The sequence below is a fragment of the Papio anubis genome, chromosome 2 (assembly GCF_008728515.1).
Source record: "Papio anubis isolate 15944 chromosome 2, Panubis1.0, whole genome shotgun sequence".
NCBI classification, from domain to species: Eukaryota; Metazoa; Chordata; class Mammalia; order Primates; family Cercopithecidae; genus Papio; species Papio anubis.
In genome coordinates this window covers 171,425,406-171,440,502 of record NC_044977.1, presented here as the reverse complement: position 1 = coordinate 171,440,502, position 15,097 = coordinate 171,425,406, and the positions used below count along the sequence as shown (strand labels likewise).

Here is a 15,097-nt window from a genome sequence, read left to right as displayed (position 1 = left end):
CTCTATCAGGTCATTTAAGGTCTTCTCTATGCTGTTTATTCTAGTTAGCCATTCGTCTAATCTTTTTTCAAGGTTTTTAGCTTCTTTGTGATGGGTTCGAACATCCTCCTTTAGTTTGGAGAAGTTTGTTATTACTGATCATCCGAAGCCTTCTTCTCTCAACTCATCGAAGTCATTCTCTGTCCAGCTTTGTTCCATTGCTGGTGAGAAGCTGTGTTCCTTTGGAGGGGAAGAGGCATTCTTACTTTTACAATTTTCAGCTTTTCTGCTCTGGTTTCTCCCCATCTTTGTTGTTTTATCTACCTTTGGTCTTTGATGATGGTGATGTACAGATGGGGTTTTGGTGTGGATGTCCTTTCTGTTAGTTTTCCTTCTAACAGTCAGGACCCTCAGCTGCAGGTCTGCTGAAGTTTGCTGGAGGTCCACTCCAGATCCTGTTTGCCTAGGTATCACCAGCAGAGGCTGCAGAACAGTAAATGTTGCTGCCTGATCCTTCCTCTGGAAGTTTCGTCTCACAGGAGCACCCAACTGTATGAGGTATCAGTCAGCCCCTACTGGGAGGTGCCTCCCAGTTAGGCTCCTTGGGGGTCAGGGACCGACTTGAGGAGGCAGTCTGTCCATTCTCAGATGTGAAACTCCATATTGGGAGAACTACTACTCTCTTCAAAGCTGTCAGACAGGGATGTTTAAGTCTGCAGAAGTTTCTGCTGCTTTTTGTTTAGCTATGCCCTGCCCCCAGAGGTGGAGTCTACAGAAGCAGGCAGGTCTCCTTGAGCAGCATTGGGCTCCATCCAGTTCGAGCTTCTGGCCACTCTGTTTACCTACTCAAGCCTCAGCAATGGTGGACATCCCCCCCTTTGTCTCGCTGCCACCTTGCAGTTGGATCTCAGACTGCTGTGCTAGCAGTGAGCAAGGCTGTGTGGGCGTGGCACTTTCTGAGCCAGGTGTGGGATATAATCTCCTGGTGTGCCATTTGCTAAGACCATTGGAAAAACTCAGTATTAGAGTGAGAGTGTCCTGATTTTCCAGGTACCGTCTGTCATGACTTCCCTTGGCTAGGAAAGGGAAGTCCCCGACCCCTTGCACTGCCTGGGTGAGGTGATGCCCTGCCCTGCTTCAGCTCATGCTCTGTGGGCTGCACCCATTGTCTGACAAGCTCCAGTGAGATGAACCCAGTATCTCAGTTGGAAATGCAGAAATAGCCCATCTTCTGTGTTGCTCATGCTAGGAGTTGTAGACTGGAGCTGTTCCTATTCAACCATCTTGGAACCTCCCCCTATTTCACTTATTTGTTTTTACTTTTTTTTTGAGACAGAGTCTTGCTCTGTTGCCCAGGCTAGAGTGCAGTGGCATGATCTTGGCTCACTGCAAACTCAGCCTCCCGGGTTCAAGTGATTCTTCTGCCTCAGCCTCTCTAGTAGCTGGGATTGTAGGTGTGCACCACGGTGCTCAGCTAATTTTTGTAGTTTTAGTAAAGATGGGGTTTTGCCATGTTGGCCAGCCTACTCTTGAACTCCTGACCTGAGGTGATCCACCCGCCTCAGTCTTCCAAATTGTTGGGATTACAGGCTTGAGCCACTGCACCCAGCCCAGAGGTAACTACTTAAATCTCTCATCCATTTATTCTGATCTCTAGATTGCCAAATATCTTGTATTGCTATTTCTTAATATACCAATTTTATACTGCATATTGATATTCTTTATGGGACAAGAGGAATTAGCTCTCTTATACCATCCTCCTGCTTACTTCATTTAAAGATACATATTGCTAATAATACTTTAGAACTATTTATAATTCTTGATAAGGTTTTTGTTAAATAGTGTTTATAAGTACTATGTATTATTTACTGCAAAGCCAACTAGTGTACTCTGTTCTATTTCTCATACAAATTCTTTTTCTGCAAGTTGATTGTTGCTTCTCTTTTTAAACTTGCTTAGTTATACACCTACTCTTAATTTTCTTTCATATGCCTCATTATTAGTATGACTTTCTAATAGTCAAATAGACCAGATAATGTACCAATTACATTGTTTGTATCCAATCTGAACTTGTTTCTTTCTAGAGCCATCGTACAGCTGCCATGTGAGACTTTACCTTTTCTCATCATCTCAATATTGCTTTAGATTTCTGATTTGTGTTGGACACTTAGTTTCATGAATCCTTTCTGTTTCAGAGTTAACTGCCTAATCTGGTTAAAGCCAAACCTCAAGGATCAGATTAGTAAGGAGTACAGTGGAGAGAAACATTCTGAGACCTTACATATCTAAAGATGTCTCCATTCCATGCTCAAACTTAAAAGTTTTGGCAGGTATAGAATTCTAGGTCGATAGTAATTTTCTGTCAGAATTAGAAAAATATTGCTTTTTTGTTTTTCTCTCTTCCGATGTAGCTATTAAAAAGTCTGATGTTTTTCTGATTCCAATTGCTATGATTATAACTTTCCCTCTCCTTTTTTGGATCTGTTATTTTGAAATATTGTAGTAGTGCTGCTTAAAATGAATCTTTTAAAAATTTTTTCCAATAACTGTACCTAGACATTTTGCCCTTCTAGTCTGAAACTTTATACTCTTCAGTTCTCAGGAAATGCCCTTTTTTTTAAAAAAAAATAATTTCCTCCCATTCATTTTCTCTTATTTCTCCCTTAATTCTTAATAGCCAAATGTTAAACCTTCAGGGCTGATCTAAATCTCTCTTGCCTGCTCCCTCCTAATTTTATAATCCCTGTGTCTTTTTATCCTACATTTTGTGAGAGTGTCTTGATGTTGTCATCCAGCCTACCTATTAAATATCTTCCTTTCTGTCAAAGGATGCTCATTGTGACTTTTCTGATTGTCTCAATGTTTCAGGGGAGATTCCAGGGACTGACAACAAAAGGTGCCAACAGATCCACTAGGGAGATGCTAAAGAATGATGAAACTACAAAGGTAACTAGTTTGCTAAAAAACAGTTGGACTTTTAAGGTGTAAATCATGAAAAGAATTTATTTAATGTATTTTTAAATACCATAGCCTGTCAACCATATTATTTTGAATTTTTTTCTCTACCCATGAAAGGAACTTGGGCGATTTTCAGGTATTACAAATCGTCTAAATTAGACAATTGTCTTAATAGACAACTGGGGACATCTTGTCTTTCCAGGGGTCCATTTCAGGATGGCTCAATTTCTGTTCCTTTCCACATGCAACCTTCAGGAAGTATAAACCTTTGTCCAACTATCAGTGAGATGCAGCAAGCCTTCACTGCAGCCCTTTCTCTTTGTTCTACAGTTAGGGGCAACTCCAGACAGCCTCACTCCCACTTTTGACTTTAGCAGGTCCAGTTGGATATCAATCACACTGCCCCTCAGAATTTTAGGGAGATATACGGTAATATCCTTGAGTATTTCTCTAAAAGTCAACTCACTTCACTTCTGGGGTAGAGGGGGCAATCCCCTTACTTTCCCAGGGGGAGATAAGCAGCAAAGAACACACTGGTAACTGTCTTTAAGAAATTCTCATGACCAGCCTTCCTCAATAAATCACCTTATCTTCTTTCATATGTGCTTCAGGTAGGTGATGAAAGGGGATGTAAAGTCAGCCTCACTTTCTCTCGCATGGTCTCAACAGGTGATTTGGAATCTGTTGGTCTTGGACTTAGCTAAAACTGAGTACATAAGAAAATTTGCATTTAACAACTTGTTTCACTTGGGTAATTTTATCTTTATTTCCAAAAGTTCTTTCTTCCCCTCGCCCCACCACTTTGTTTTCTGCTTCCCCCCACCACCCCTAAACTGAAGGTCCCCTACTGGTCCTGCTTCCATGAGTGGCCGTGACCAGGAAAAAAGGGAGAAGAACCAGTAGCATGGGGAGGGCTCATCCCATAATTTTCCATTTATACACACAACTCACAGACAAGCATGAGTAAGCACTGCAATTAGAAGTTGGCAGCAGAGGAAGGATAAGGAATAGGTGAGGAGTTGGGGTTTTATTAAAAAATACCCTCCCCCCAAACTGAAGTGCCTGCGGGGTACGTGGTCTGTTTCTGTCAGAGCATTTGAGCCAGATCGACTCCATCCAAAACAAGGACTGAGTAAAATAAGTCTGAGAGCTCCTAGGCTGCATTCCCAGGAGGTTAGGCATTCTAAGTCACAGGATGAGATAGGAGCTCAGCACAAGGTACAGGCCACGAACACCTTGCTGATAAAACAGGTTGTGGCAAAGAAGCCAGCCAAAACCCACCAAAACCAAGATGGCCGTGAAAATGACCTCTGGTTGTCTTCACTGCTCATTAAACGCTAATTATAATATATTAGCATGCTAAGAGACACTCCCACCAGCACCCTGACAGTTTACAAATGCCATGGCAACATCAGGAAGTTATCCTATATGGTTTAAAAGGGGAAGGGATCCTCAGTTCTGGGAATTGCCTGCCTCTTTCCCAGAAAACTCACGAACAAGCCACCCCTTACTTAGCATATAATCAAGAAATAACTAAGTATCCTTTGTCAAGCAGCCCATGGCACTGCTCTGCCTATAGAGCAGTCATTCTTTTGTTTCTTTATTTCTCTAATAAATTTACTTTCACTTTACTCTGTGGACTCGCCCTAAATTCTTTCTTTCATGAGATCTAAGAACCCTCTCTTGAGGTGTGGATCAGGACTCCTTTCTGTTAACACTTCAACCCAAGAGGAATCAGAAGATCAAAAGTAATTTGGGAAGGCTAGAACTGTCAGGGATGGAAGGGAGAGGAAAAAGCAGGGCTTGGTGGGGAGCTGTTTGGCAACTGGGGTGAAAGGATTACTCTCCCTCTGCTGAGATTCTCCAGTCCCTTCCTGTCTGTTAGGAACACAGCAGCCTGCAACCCCTGTGGGCAGGTCTGGGGCTTCCAGATGTTCCAGGAAGGGGGCTCACAAAAGCTTTCCCTCCAGGGAGATGATGGCACTGCCTCCCAGCTTCTCTGCCAAGGTGCAGTTGTTCTTGACTTTCGCGTAGCAGTTTGCTTGTAATTCATGCTTGATCCCTGTCAACTTTTTCTTGATAGTGTCCTTGGAGTTGGCATAGATCATTTTGCTCTTAAGGGGTGCAGACTCAGGCCCAGAAGCGGAACACCAGGTCCTCCTTCTTGCTCTCCTTGGTCTCACAGTTTGCATCATAGACGGCATTGTGGCAGTCTTTGTCTGGCAGCATCTTGAGAGAGGTGGTGGAGAGGCCATTGACAGTCTGACTGACATCACCCATCAACATCTGCTTGCCTTTCTTGAGGATGAGTTCTTGTCCTCACTCAGGAAGAAGAGTACCACCTTCCTGAGCTTCTTCACCTCCTCTGGTGTCAACAACTTGTGCACCTTCATGTCATTGGATACCTTGGTGATGCCATCAGACAGACACTCAGGAAGCTACATTTCCAGAAGTCAAAAAGAGATGGCAAAGAGAGCCAGAGAGGAGGAGCTCTGATTGGACCTGCTCTTTATTTTTTTAAAAAATATTTTATTTTATTTTTTGAGATGGAGTCTTGCTCCGTTGCCCAGGCTGGAGTGCAGTGGTGCAATATTGGCCCATTGCAAGCTCCACCTCCCGGGTTCACGCCCTTCTCCTGTCTCAGCCTCCCGAGTAGCTGGGACTACAGGCACCTGCCACCACGCCCAGCTAATTTTTTTGTATTTTTAGTATAGACGGGGTTTCACCGTGTTCGCTAGGATGGTCTCTATCTCCTGACCTCGTGATCTGCCTGCCTCGGCTTCCCAAAGTGCTGGGATTACAGGTGTGAGCCACTGTGTCCGGCCCTGAACCTGCTCTTTAATAGTACACAGTATCTTCTAATTTATCCAAGACTAGAAATCAATGATTTTCATGATTTTCTTCCATTTCCTTTCTTAGCTCTGCTTCCTTGAGTGTCATCGTTTGTTTGTTTACTTTTTCTTTCTAGTTTAGCAGAGGCTTTCTTCATGTGCTTAGTGATCCTTGATTGCCTATTGTCATTTAATATTAAGGTACTAGAATGTGAATGGTGTTTAAGAAGGGAGATAAACTTGTAGTTAAGCTGAACACACTTAACTGGAAGTCTTCTTGGGTTTTGAAATCATAAATTTAGTTTAATTTCTAAATCTTATCCCTATATTCATCCATTTTAGGTTTGTGGTTTATGTTTTTTTCTCCAGCTCTTCATCTTGGTGTGGGCATAGAGGTCCACCATAAAAATGTGTGGCCCTTCATTATCTAGGACAGTGTGGGTTTTCTGAAGAGTTCCTAAACTAGAGCTAAGTTATGGAAAATATTTCATATAAAAATGGATGCAATATACAAGCCAAAGTTATGGCATCTACTTTCCCATTCCAGGTATGCGTTCATAGTTTTCATTTTGGAAGATTTTGAATAAGTTAAAAGAAAATCCTTGGGAATTTAAATTAAGTAGACTACTATTATAGTGTACAGCCACTCTTAGATTACTATGTTTTGTTGTGTATGAATGTTAGGGCGCAAATGGACAAATTCATCTGTTGCTAAAAGTGGCACATTTTCAGATAATTCTATTGTGGTAGGTTGTTCTTTAATAATGACCACAGCAATCGCTCTTATCCCACATGTCCTTTTGTAATGTGGCTGTGCCATTCCTCCTACTTTGGGTCTATTTCCCCTCAATCTTGTCTGACCCTGTGGTTTGCTTTGACTAACAGAATGTGGTGAAAGTGATGCTGTGTGTTGGCTGGGCCCAGAGCTTCAGAGATCACATGGCTTCTGTTTTTGCCTTGAGCCTCCATGTTTTTGCCTTGAGCCCAGGCTATTCTGTTGGAGAGAGGTCAATGGAGGAGCACTGAGGCACCCCTGCCAACAGACAGGACCAGGGCCCCAAACATGTAGGTGAGGCCCTTTTGGATCCTCTGACCCCAGCAATGTGCAGACAACCCCACATGAAGCCCGGACAAACTGGACCTGCTGAGTCTTGCCTAAGTATTTGACCCACAGAATCATGAGCAATAGAATGGTTTTTGTTTTAAGCAACTAAGTTTGGGGTTGGTTTGTTATATAGCAATAGAACACTGACCAACTCTCTTTAGAACTATTTAGAGCAGGGATTTCCAACTCACACTGAATTTTGGGTATCTACACTTATGTGCACTTCTCAGAGGATCGGGGCCACAGCTTCTGATGTTTAAAGGAGTCTTTGTCTTCGAAAAGACTAAGAACCATTGAATTATGGGCCATTACAAGTTAAACACAGTATCAACAAATTTTACTTTATGTTTATACAATACATGCTTATGCCATTATAAAAATATGATTTTAAAATTATATTAATTCAAAGATTGTCCCAAAGTCATAGTAAAAAATTTTGTTTGTATCCTTCCAGAGCACAAAAGTATTAGGGATCTAGTTGGAGAAATTAAAATGGCATATATGTATTTATATACATGTGCCAATATGTATACTGATGTATAAATGAATGTACTTGGCCAGTAAGAAAATCAGATCTTTGAAATAGTAGTATGTATTGCAAATATCTTGTGTTAGCTTGTTTGTCTTTTGACTTTTGATGAGAACTTACTTTTGTTTTGTGGTCAAATCAATATTTCACTTTCTAGCTCTTGCATTTCATGTCACTCCTAAAAAGGTCCTCTCTCCCTAAGTATAAAATAGACCCATATTTCTTTTAGAACTTTGCAGTGTCAACTTTTTCTTCATCCCAATCATTTATCCCTCTATGGCATATCTGAGGTTTATTTTGTGGGAAGCAATGAGGTAGGAAGCTTGCTTTCCCCCACAACATTTATTAAATAGTATATGTTCTCATCACTCATTTCAATACCCACCTCTTATACTGAATTTCCATATGTATTTGGGAATACTTCCAGAACCAGTGCTGCACTATTCATCTTGCTACTCCAGTAACTCATTGTTTTGATTGCTATTGCTTATAATGCATTTTATTTCATGGAAAAGTGGTCTTTCCTTCTGTCTTTTTTTTTTCTACAAACTTTTTCCTTCAACTATTATCTTTTAATTTTTTCAGATGAACTTAAGAATCATCACATCAATTAGCATCCATCCTTCTACTGCCTGCCTCCACAAATTCCCCAAATAATCTTTTTTTTTTTTTTTTTTTTTTTTTTTTTTTAAATTTTAGAGAACATCACATTGAATTCACAGCTTCTTCTGGGGAGAAGTTACAACTTCACAACACTGAGCTCTCTACCAAAGAGCAAGGTGTCTTTGCATTGATTCAAGACTTAAATGGCTGACAGTGCAATTTTTTTTAAATTTATTTTTTGAGATGGAGTCCCACTCTGTCACCCAGGCTGGGGTGCAGTAGCACGATCTCGGCTCGCTGCAACCTTTGCCTCCTGGATTCAAGTGATTCTCCTGCCTCAGCCTCCCGAGTAGCTGGGATTACAGGCACCCACCACCACTCCTGGCTAATTTCTGTATTTTTAGTAGAGACGGGGTTTTGCCATGTTGGCCAGGTTGGTCTCGAACACCTATCCTCAGGTTATTGGCCCACCTCGGCCTCCGAAAGTGCTGGGATTACAGGTGTGAACCGCTGTACCCAACCTGATAGCACAATTTAAAAATTTTATTTTGGTCTCTGTTAAATTTTCCTGTAGATACTTTAACTTTTTTGGTCAACAAAAAAGACAGTGTATTACACCAATATTCAGTTACCTCTAGCTTGGTGGAAGCAGTACCTAACCACTCCATCCAAGTAAATGATCATCGTTTTTCCCTGTATACTTCAGACATTCTGGTCAAGTTCCCAAAGTCTGAATGCATCACACGTAACTTGTAATGGGTCATTTGTCCTGTTTAACTCAGGAATAGTTGTACTCAACAACCCTGATGGTTTCTAAGCTTATCCTAAACTTACTGTGCCTCATACTGAAAAAGGTCTGCTTGTTAAACACAGATTTCCACACTGGGGTTATACCACTTGGAAAAACAGTGCTCCCAAAGGGAAACCCAAAGTTCCTTTGATGGACTTACAGGACCTGTAATTTGAAGGATATAAAGAATGAGCATGTTTAAATATCAATGTTGGGTGGATACCTCAAAATTTCCCAGGTTCTATCCTCTGCTCCATAAATCAAAGTATTTTTAAGGGATTAACTGATTAACATTGAGGCATTACCTGGGGTTTGACTATATGCTACAAGACTGAAGGAAGCAGGAGTTGAGTTCACTGGAAAAGAAGCCAAATCATATCTCTGGTCAAAAACAACAACAAAAAGTAAATCTCAGGTTTCACAAAAAGCTCCTTTAGCACTTTTTTGAGAGGTATGTTAACATCAATAATTCTACCTACGAATTCACATAAATAGAAGTCTAGATTCTAAATATCACTTTGGTGCTAGAAGTGAGACTTAGCATTTAGAAGCAATAAATTAAATATTTGACATGAGGAACAAAGTAAAATGCAAGGAAATGGCAGAAGGGAAAAATGTTGGAAATCCTGGGTCAGGGACTGATGAACTAGTAATGGTGTCAGAGCAGACAGGCTTTTTATTGGCCAAATTTTCAGTTGTATGTCCTGGCCCTGGAAAGCTCCTTTTCTGCAAATACCATGGATCAGTTCCAAGGATGATCAGCCATAGTTTCAAACTGAAGCTGGTGTGAGAGTACTCCTACGGAGAAAGTAATATCTTATGGAATGGTGATAAGACCTTACGAGTCATTTTAATTTACTATAATATTTTGAGGAAAGATAAGGAAGGTAATAGGAAAAAAAGAAAATGCCCTAATATTCTTTCTGAAAACATCCTGGCAATGTTCAATGACTGCACAGAATTTGTTGTGGAAAGGAATCGTAAAGATTAGGAAGTGGGTGTGGGGATGTAGAGGTTGGAGTGACTTCCGGGATCAGAAGTTCCTTAGCAGCGCTTGCCTTTGTCTAGATTGATGCATCAAGAGATCCAAAGGCAAAACATCCATTAGCAAAAATAAGAAAAAAAAAAAAAAAGATGATCTTTATTACAGAGAAAACATCCCCACTGTTCCAGAAACAGACTGATTTATGGCAAACTTTTGACCACTCAAATTAAACTGTGACACTGAGATAGTGCTAGTTACTTTTCTAATGAACAGTTCTAGGCTAGATCACTTTTTCAAAAGAATGAAAAGAAGTGATCTAAGAGTATATCCTGAATCAATAAATGTCCATCTACAACTAACACAGTACAGAATCCACTGTGAACATCTCTCTTTTCTGGATGGTAAAACTCCTTAATTCTACAAATACAGGGTTTACTTCATCATCAGATCACTTTCTCATCACGACCTGTGTCTTCTCAGGCAGTGGTGAGCTCTGTTATTCAGGAGAAAAAAGTCAAAACTGCCATGCATGCATGCAATCATGTTGAATGGAATTCTTAGGCCTGTGAGGAAAAGACCCTCATTCGTGGGTTTTTATGGTACCTGACAGCTCTTTAATTTTGGTTGGTCAGATGAGATTGTCTGGGACCAGGGATGGAGAACAGGCATAAACTAAGAATGTGTTGAGAAGGGAAATGGGTAATGGAATTGATGACAGTCTTACCTATAATGCAGCTGTCAGATTCAAAATACTCAAACTCCCTCACCCTGTCTCAACATGGCCATTCCACAGAAGGGAAACTAGTTATCTTTCCAGGGAATGAAATGGATGCTATTAAGATACTCCCACAAGGATTTAGTTATTATGTGGGCATTGTCTATGCCATTAAACTGTATCCCAGGAGGACCTGAGGGTTTGATGGCAGACTCTCAGGATCACCAGGATAAGAGGGTGAGAAAACATGCATGTCACTTCCCTTATTCCTCATGTTCCCCCACTTTTCAGAGGATAAAACTTCACCATTAATCTAAACACATCATTTGCCATATAAGAATTTTCTTTCATCTCCCCAGGTCTGAGAACACAAATAAATTGGTCCAATGTATTATTGAAAATCATCTTTAATATTATAGTTAATAAGAATTAATGGCTAAATTAGGTCTTCTTAAATCTAATTACTCAGTGATCAAACATAAACATGGAGTCCCGGGGCAAGACAGAGCATGAGTTACTATCTATGCTGGGCACTACAAGAGTTAAAATAAAAGGTTTGTTCATTGACACAGAGAAAAGGACATTAAGGATATTGTCCGATGACAATGCTGAAAAAATCAAAACCTTTCTGAAATTCCCTTCTGTCTCGCAGGTCATCAGAGAGTTTCAGGGTGATAATTTTTAAATGTGAAGGCCACTTACAATTCTGCTAAGCACTATTATAGTGGCTATGTGGCTGGGTGAAAATCATTCTTTCCAGAAGACCAAAGAAGTCTACATTTTCTCCTAAAGATTTCCTTCTTTAATAAGGACTTGAGCAGATCCCTGTCATTGTTCTAGATAATGGATTACCTACACATACATTTCCAAGTGTAATGACACTCTTGCTTATTAAAGACCTCTCAGCTGAAGGGGTAGAATATTATGAACTGGCCAAGCCATTCATTTTCTTGAATATGTTATTCAGTATTTTATGCTAAACCAGCAATACACCATCCATTTTAGTACAATGATCCTTATGTTCAATAAAATTGAAGTGTCGCATCATAAATCATTATAGTCATTTATTTTACATTAGACACATTAGCCACTATATTCCATAATCTATTACAATAAGGTGGATTTAAATGTACCCCAAGGAACTGCAATAATAACTCGAGAACCAAATATAGCAATTTATGGATAAAATATGCTTAACCTAAAACTGCACTAGCTATCGTGATGGCGGTGAACTCTGAATGGAATTTAGTGCTGATGGTGACTGAACTCAGCTATACATAAAGAGGGAGGAAAGAGAAAAAGAAATGGCAGACCTTCCTTTAATTTTCTGTTCATTCATTTAAAAAATGTACTAGATGATTACACTATCCGTGAGACAGACACATTTTGCTGGAGGAACTCATGCTCAATTGAAACTTTTTCTAAGTAACACATGTTCAAAATCTCTAGTTAACTATTCAACAGGATGCCTGTTGTTTCCAGCAACTGCAGTGTCTGGGAAGGCTTCATCAATTCAGACTAATTCTACTAATTCTGCATTTGTGAAAATTCAGACAGGCTGGGTGGTGTGAAGAAAAAGGTTTGCATATGTGATTCGTAGCGTAAAAGAGGTACCCCGATAATGTTTTTATACCAGAGAAGCATTGCAAAATAGCCTTAAGTTTGTAGGAGGCATTCTTTTACTAATAGTTGAGATGATAATTATAAATTCTTATCAATTAATGAAAATTATTTTCTCAAATGATCTCTTAGATAATATTAGCCTAGTCCCATTTCCTATATGTATCTAAAAGCAATAAAACTGTGTCCTATAATTCAGATTCTTCACTAATTTGGCATCCCTCCACTTAATCATGGATAGTGAGGTCTTTGTAATTTTAGGTAAATAGTTACTACTCATGTTATTTACACTGCTAAATAGCTCACTCGGCAATCTCAGGTCTTTGAGATATGATCATGAAATGAGACTAGCCGGATATATTATATTGCCGGATATGAAGTCCTTGCTGTTCAAGATTAAAATATGTGTTTGTTTCTGTGTTCAGTTTGAGATAGCATGACCCAGAGCTGGTATAGTTAATTCTTCCTCAGGAAATTAGGGAACAGATTTACATTTCCCATTTGTAAGTCCTCATTCACCTACTTTCCCTTCCTACCTCCCCTCCTTCCTCCCTCCCTTTCATCCAACCACCTAGTCATCAGCCAATGATCCATTTAGTGACTATCCTACTTATTTAATGCCTTCTCTGTGCCAGACACAAGGCAGGCACCAAGAACACAAAAAACAAGACAAGGCACCTAACACTTGTAATAAGATATTTTCTATGATAACATTATTCCTTTTATCGATGCAAAAATGTTGTATTCTTTTACATCATTTATGATAATCAAATACTTAACAGTTAGTTATAAGATTTCCCTCAGTCAACATTTATAGAATTATAAATTTATACATAAACCAAATCCTGAGGGGAAACAGAGGATGTTGGTTGGCTAAATGACCTGGGGTGAATAATTTATTCTGTCTAACCCTCACTTCTTCATCGGTACAATGAGAGGGTTAACTGGATAGTTTCTTAGAGTTCCTTCTCAAATTTTAGGACTTGAATCATTTTCTCTGTCCTTTATAGTCATCGGTTCCATTTATTAAAATGTCTCCAATGCAAAAAGGGACAAAAAAGTTAAAGAACTAGAAAATCTCGTCATTGTCATATTTGTCAGTCCCTTGCAATCCAGTCTATACTGCTTCGTCTTTTCCTTTTACTGTCAACTGCTAATACCAAATGTGCTGTTCTCTAATCAGTTTGCTGTCTAATTTATGCCCGTAAAATATTGTTGCCATCTGATGACGATGCGAACACCAAATCTGTTGTCTCTACTCTTCTAAATTCTCTTTCAGCATCAGTATCATCCTGGCTTTGCTCTTTTTCAGATATATCTGAATTATACATTATTTCCCCCAGGCATGCTTTTCCAAATTAAATAAAATTTCATTTTCTGTTTCTTGCCTTAATGCTACCAGATGACTTGGCTTAAAATATTTACAGATTCCACTTTGTACCATTTTTAATAACTTGGCCCTATTGTATGTGTTTATTTTATCTTGTGTTTTAGAGGGTTGTGGTTTGTGCTCACCCATAATTAAGGCTTTCCTCTAATACCATATGTCACCTTTGGCATGCTCTGTCAATTATGGAGAAAAATTATATGCCCTACCTCTAGATAGATGGAATAAAAATTACATAAATAAATAATAAAGATATATAGATACAATGGTCCTCAGATCAACCTATGGGCTCAATAGGGTGCCTCATAAAAAAAGTTTATGTAGACAATAGACATCTATCTGTACAAAATCTTTAGGCCAAATTTAGAAATATAAAAATATTTCTGAGCATATTATTTGATCAAAAAACAAATATAAAACAGAGTCCAGTCTAGTAGATCTAGGTGACTGATAGAATAAATTTAATGTGGAAAGTAGTTACAAATATTTTGGACAATCTGAAAACGAAATGGTATGATGATAGATTAATGTAGGTCAGGTGCGGTGGCTCATGCCTGTAATCTCAGCACTTTGGGAGGCTGAGGCGGGCAGAACCCTTGAGGTCAGGAGTTTGAGACCAGCCTGGGTAACATAGTGAAACCCCCTCTCTATTAAAAATAAAAAATAAATTAGCTGGGCAAGGTGGTGCATGCCTATAATCCCAGATACTCTAGAGGCTGAGACATGAGAATTGCTTGAACCCGGGAAGCAGAGGTGCAGTGAGCTGAGATTGCGGCACTGCACTCCAGTCTGGGCGGCAGAGCAAGACTGTCTCAAAAAAAGATTACCAGAGGCAGGAGGCACTATGCATCCTAGGCTGGAGAGGTAAATGGTCTCATCCAAAAAGCCAGGAGCCTTCCATCTCTTGCCAGTGCTTCCTTTTGGCCAAATCAGGTAAAAGGATAAGTGGATTGAGAGGGAAGTTAGGGAGTCTCAAGCTTCTGAGCCACTCACTGTGCACACTCCTTCTAAGACCTGGGAGGGGTGCTAGCAAACTGTGTACATGGTCATATGTATACAGTTTGAAAAAGTATAGTATTTTAATTTAAATAGTTACAAGTACTTTCTTTTTGTACTTTGATATCCCCTGCATTATACTTCTCAAGTACGCCCCTATCTAGGGACTGATTAGGGGGAGTTGAGCTGGGGATTCATTTAGTTTCTGTCTAGTGGGATATGTGTATATGGTTCACAGTTTTTTTTCTGTGTAGATTTAAACCATTGGTTGTAGCTGACGTAAGAATTGAGGGCTACTAATACCACTCACTGTGTGAAGCCTGGGAATACCAGAGAGCCTGTAGACATAGAACTGCCCCATACGCTTAAGAATTTCTCCACATCCAGCATGAATTTTAAATGCCCACCAAGTGGATAAAGAAAATGTGGTACCTACACACCACCATGGAATACTACACAGACATTAAAAATAACAAAATAATGCCCTTTGCAGCAACATGGATGCAGCTGGAAGCCATTATTTGGTTTTCTGTTCCTGTGTTCATTTGCTTAGGATGATGGCCTCCAGTTGCATCCATGTTCTCATAAGTGGGAGTTGA

At 39.7% G+C, this 15,097-nt stretch overlaps 1 protein-coding gene and 1 pseudogene across 1 annotated transcript in view; both read right to left on the bottom strand.

The window, feature by feature from the left end:
* The window catches only part of RARB (retinoic acid receptor beta), a 771,255-nt gene that overhangs the window by 269,136 nt on the left and 487,022 nt on the right, over positions 1-15,097 (bottom strand). The gene's annotated exons all lie outside the window — the stretch shown is intronic.
* Positions 3,799-14,859, bottom strand: LOC101011373 (annotated as a pseudogene).